Genomic DNA, 6,185 nt, shown 5'->3' on the forward strand with positions numbered 1-6,185 from the left:
ATAGTTATTAATACGAATGCCTCAGTGTGTAAGCAGTATTTTACAGTGGCAGCTGGTCGAGGTGAAGGTGATTTAGTTGGTTTATTACAGTGTTCCTGGCCTTGGTTCGACGCCCTCCAAAGAAAAAAATATATATATAAAAGTGTCTGAGAAGTTTAGAGGGGAAATGTCTCACTGGTGGAAATGCTAACATCTCATAGACATCTGAAATGTGACAAGGGGCGAAAATTAGACACGGTTTTAAAAGCTTTTATTGCCTTTAATCAATAGTGACAGCTGAGGAGTGACAGGAAAGGCGGGGGAGAGAGAGGGGATGACACGCAGCAAAGGGCCACAGGTCAGAGTCAAAGCTGTGGTTGCAACAGCAAGGACTCAGTCTTGGTACATGGGGCTCCAGCTCTATCAGTTCAACATGGAAGGCGACCCACAGCGTCTGTAGATATAAACAGCGCATTCTGAGGTAACATATACATAATGATTCATATATTTAGGTGATTATACACTCATGAAAACATATTTATTCATATTGTATTCCTTTTCTACAAACATATCCTTGTTATGTTACACATTGGACCTGGATACTGGAGTAAATATAATCAGAGTTGCACAGATCAATCTGGGGGCAGACTGATTTGGTTAAAGGGTCAGAATTATGTTCAAATCTGTAAAATCCAGACTATACGTGCGTCTATGACCCCCTCCGATTGGGGTTTCCCCTCCTAACTGTCAGGTTGGATGAATTTGGTGCGAACTGGCCTCCTGATTTGCCCCCAGCCTTCCTGTCTCTGCATTAGAGCACATGGCTACACGCCTAAAATATAAATACACAAGCCAACACGACACCACATCTGCTTCTGACGTTTGACTGTCTCTCTGAGGTTCTGTAATCCAGACACCTCCAGACACAACGTCCCCCGGTAACCGCGGTGATGCACACAGTCACTCCGTAGCTATAGAAACAAAACTGTGCACTCGGGGTGTGTGGTAGGTGGCCGGCTGCTTGCGGTTGGCTGGATGGCTGGTTGGTTGGCATGTTGTCGGGCTGGCTAATCACCGCAAGCCTTGGTGTGATGTCTGTTGCCATCACGCTCTTGACTTCAGCCAGAAGGAGCGGGACTCTCGCATACTGCTGAGCCTATAGGCTGCTTCCCGCCCGGCCAACCCCACCAACCCAGCCAAACCTACACAAACACAGTGCCAGCCAATCTCAACCCAACTCAGACAAACTCAGTCTCAATCCAAACCCATCCAAGCGTAACTGTGTGCAGCTAAGCCCACACTCCACCCTGCCCTAACCCAACAGTTGATATTTAATACTCGAGACATCATTTAGCCAACACTCCTCCAGAGTGACTTATAACTGCAAACAGTGGAAGAAATCATCCTAATTATAGGTGGCAGGATCGCCCTGTGGGTTGAGGGAGCGTCTTGTAACTAAAAGGTCAAAGACTTGATCGAATCGACAAGTGATTTGTCTGTCAGTCTAATGTCAAAGTGTTTTCCGAAAAACACTAAACCGCGAACCACTCGGTCTTAGTTACTTTGGGCAAGAGTGGCAGCCAAAACCACAAACATATCCAAGTATAGGAGAAGCGTAAAAGACAATAATTTAAATACGAATAACTAGAAAATGATAGAGAGGTTTTGTCTTTGACTAGTGGGAAAAACTAAGCAGCCAAACCTTCTCTGTGATGCAATTTTTCAGTTTTTATTTCAGGTTGTGGGACAGAAAACAGCCTTGTCTTGACTGTGGAACTCGCCAACAAAACACTTTGTCAGGCCCAGGGTTTTAAATCTTAAACTGCCTTTATTCAAACATAGATTGGAAAAAGAAGGAATCTGAGTCAGGGTCACCTTAATCCCACAGCCCAGTAACTATCATTTTTCTCTGAGACACGCAGGTACAGACAAGTGTTGAGATACACCGGGGCCTCACATGCTCGTATAGTACAAGACAGTAGACTATACATGTCAGTCTGAATATATACATTATATTCAAACAATAGGGACAGGGAGGATGAGGGGGAAGGGGGGTGAAGAAGGCTGCTGAATCTCAGATCTGTTTTCTTGTCAGCGGGACGCGTAGAGAAGGAAACAGAACAGAGAGAGTGACGAAGAGCCGAAGAAGGGGACAAAGGACAAGATGATGTAGAAAAGGAAGTGAGGAGAGAGAGAGAGGCAGCGAGTTAGGAGAGATAAACGTAGGAGATAGTGAAACCTCCCTGAAATGAAATCTTTAAAACTTCTAACAGAAATGAGTCGCAGCGGGAAAACACACACTCCTGATCCTGCAGCTTTGCATCCAAGCCACAGACTTTTAGATCAACACTCAACCAAATCTAAGCACCTAGTTAGTATTTTCATTGGCCTGTCCACGTGTTAGTGCTGTCGACCTTTACATACTTTTCTGTATCTGCCGTCAACAGACGGTAAAATCAAATGAATGAACTACTGTGGGATTCTGGAGGGCAAAGAGCCTGTTAGCATCACTATTACTATTCACTGAAATCTGATATCTAAGTCAGTTTTCTGAGAGCAATTTAAGGTCAGTTTGAATGTAGATTAAGCGTCCTGAATAGTGGAGTTTAAGTTCTTCGGTTTATGTTTTGCACAGTGGTTAGCTTTAGAGAAAAATAAAAGACAGCACTATATGAGAATTGGTTAGGTATACAGACACACCACCTCAGGTTCAGGGTTGTACATTTTGTGCAAATTGGTCACCAGTGCTGGAAGAAGAAGTACTCAGATCTTTAATGTTTGATTGATTCATTGAGCGCAGAAAAAAGGTATAACTTCATATAATAGGAATAGTAATGTTTGTGTAACACAGATTTGGGGTTTGTACCAGCATGCATACAAGTTTACACCTGTTAGAAGCGTCGGTAGAGCTGAGGCGGCCTGAATGAAGCCGGATTACTGAAAACAGCCGCTTGTGACTTGTCCTTAATTAGGCCTAAATTTAACCCTTAATATATTTTAAACGGGTGAGTTTTATAAAAATTCAACCCCCAGTGCAGTTGTCATTGCTATAATATTTTTGTACCAGGCTGTAAACATGTTGATTTCTGCTGTAAAGTTGTAAATTTGAATATAGGGACTTATGGAGATTGACTCACTTTTGTACCCAGCCTCAAGTGGCTGCTCAGGGAACAACATGGCCACAGCTACAGCATTATACTGCACATGCCCATGATAATTGAACTCAACAAGTTCAAGCATGTTCCCTAGCTCCCTGCTGCAAGTATGTCTGGGAAATGTAGGAGGTCACTTCATAAAGTAGACCTCCAGACAGCAGACTGCAGGAACATGATTGATGATGTGTGGTATTAATACACAAGTTTGCAGTTTTCCTTTGACATGCAGGCAGTGTGTTTCTATATTGACAGAGCTGACGGAGTAGTCTGGGTATTTGAGGAGTGTATTATAGGAGGAAGCAGTGCATGGTGCCAATAGGAATAGGAAGAGGGAGTTCCTCCAGAGATAGACAGAGGAGACTGTTAACACATACACACTGAGCTCTATATAGACTGACACCGTTCCACACATACCTCGCTCTCACTCTGACTGTCTGACTGCCGGCTCCCTGACTTTATAATCCCCCCTTACGCTCTCTCTTTCTCCTTCACTCTTTCTGCTTCCTCCTCCTCTTTCACCGTCGACCCCTTCTCCCCCTCTCCCCGTCTTGCCAACTCACACTTCTCCCCTTCACTCGCTGAGTCCTCTCGTCTGTGTACTCTGCCTCTCAGGTTTCCCTTACTCATGTTCTTCTTCTTCTTCTCTCTCTCCATTACAGACCTGGCACAGGGCCGCAAATAGGTCAAATATAACTCTCACATTCCTCTCTGCAGTCCCTCTTCCTCTTCAAGGACTGAATGTGGCCTCTATCTTTCCACATTAAAGGTTTATTAAATGTGACTCTGCCGTCTATCTGACTTATTAAATGCTCACTTTTTTCACATTCTCGTCACTTAGTGAGTGTTTGAAGATCTCCAGTGTTCTATTCTTTATGCAGAGCAATAATATGTGGTGGTTCATTAGTGAAAGAAACTATTGAAAGAGCACAAACCAACTGGTAATCATTCTGCAAGTCAGGAGAAGTGCATAGGACAGATTCACAGAGTAAGTTTTAAGCACTCATTCCTGGTTTTATACACAGTTTCTTTTAGACTATGTCTATATTTAAAGCTATTATGTAACATTTCTGCATTCAAATGACTACAAACACTAGACCTATGTTATATAGGTTGTTGGGTGTTGTACTGACATTATCCCAAATGTTTGCAATAATGTTTAAACACACAGATCTGTCATTTTATTCAGGTTAAAGGTGTGTTTCATTGGTAGCCCATCAGTGGTGTCCCCTTTAGCTTCCTTTAGCCATTTACCAGTACTTTAACTCCATTTTTCCATGATAATGCTATCGTTTGTTTTTCCTGTAACAAACATAGATCCAAAAAGATTTTCTTATATTATATTCTTTTAGTTAACAGCCTAATAAACAGAGCTTGGACTGTGAAGTTTAGTTTAGGGGGAAATGAGAGATATCTGATACAAATACCCAGCTGAACTCAAACCAGGGACACTGTGATTATGATCGACACCTTAAACCCATTGGACACCGACGCGCTGTTGCATTTATTTAAAATTCCATTCTCCATTATATTGAGATGGCAGCATGAATCTGGAGACTGATCATTCAAAACCTGAACAAATTCAACCCAAACTGTCTGCATGGCTGCATACCATTAGTAGGAAGATGATTTGAACTGCTCCTTTGAGCCTGGCAAAAAACACTGCAAAGAGTGACAGCACTATAGTCAGAGATCAATATCAGCTGTTCCTCCGTCAAATGTAATGACTCATCACTTTTTATGAGCTCAAAACATCCGTAACGCTCACCAGTCTGTGCTTGCCTGCTCTCATAATGTTTTTCTCCTGCAAATCTTCCATCTGCAGATTGATCCTAACTCTGATTTGTTTTCTGCTTGCTGAGTTTTGACTTTAACAAACTTCCACAAATGATCAACTTAGGATGATTGATCATTTTACCATATGAGATGGCAATTTATTGATAACTGCAGTTAATTATTCAGGTGCTTTTTGGTCTGACTGTATGCAGATTGAGCTTCAAGGGGGCTGTCCTCCCTGAAATTCAAATGAGCCTGAAATGTCCCCTGTGACCTCCTGTAGCCTAATAACAAGCTAATGGAAAGAGCTCTGCCACCCTTCTTTCTATGCATTTGTTTTCCTTTTCAGGAACCCCGCTCCCTCCTCCCCCTCAACCTTCCCCTCCTTAGCCCCCTCTCTCTCTCTTTCTTTCTCGCTTCTCTCTCCTCCTCCTTCTCCTCCTCCTCCTCCCCCATTTCTTCCATGGCCTCATCCTCCCCTCTTTCCTCAATTTCTGTCCTCTCTCTCTCCTCCTCGGTGCAGGAGCGTGTTAATCCCATTACACATGTGTGAATACCAGCTGGAGGAGAGCGGGAGAGAGAGACAGACAGAAAACTGAGGGTGAGGGAGAGAGGAGAGGGGGAAGCAGAGGGGGAGAAGGGAACAGAGAGTGTTTGTGTCCGAGTGTGACTGGCTGCATACTCTACGGCTGTGTCTGCTTGATGCAAAATCCCCTAATGTGATGTAGTGAAGTTTATGGTAATATAATGCAATGCATTATAATGAAGTGTAATGCGGTGTAATGTAGGAGTCTTTCAGTTTTCTGCAGAGGAGGACTTCATCATACAGGTTCAAGTAAAAGTAGTACTTCTTTTTTTCCCCAAAGCAGTAAATCCTTACTTAAAAACTTGTTTTTTTAAGTTTATTTCGGACCAATGTTAAAGTATCTGTGTTTGCTCATGTGAGGTATATTCAAATTTGAAATATTTAACGTTTTGGACCTTTGACCCAAGGTCAAACCCACAGTACTTTACTTTAAATTCTACTGGGTATATAAGGGTCATGTATATTTCTTAAAATACAAAATGTCAGGAGAAACTGTAAAAAGACCATGAAATTGAACTGTGCATGAATATTTAATTCAGTGTAATCATCATATTCCTTCATTAATAAGCTGGAACAACAAACTACAGAATGTACAATATGTTACTGTTCGTCTGAGTGGAATTAGATCCGATGACTCTTTCAAACCTTAATGGAATTTTCCCCTTTGGGGATAAATAAAGTATCTGACCGCG

This window comes from Morone saxatilis, unplaced genomic scaffold (assembly GCF_004916995.1).
Source record: "Morone saxatilis isolate NCDOM2014 unplaced genomic scaffold, NCSU_SB_2.0 Contig9, whole genome shotgun sequence".
In the NCBI taxonomy this organism is placed as follows: Eukaryota; Metazoa; Chordata; class Actinopteri; family Moronidae; genus Morone; species Morone saxatilis.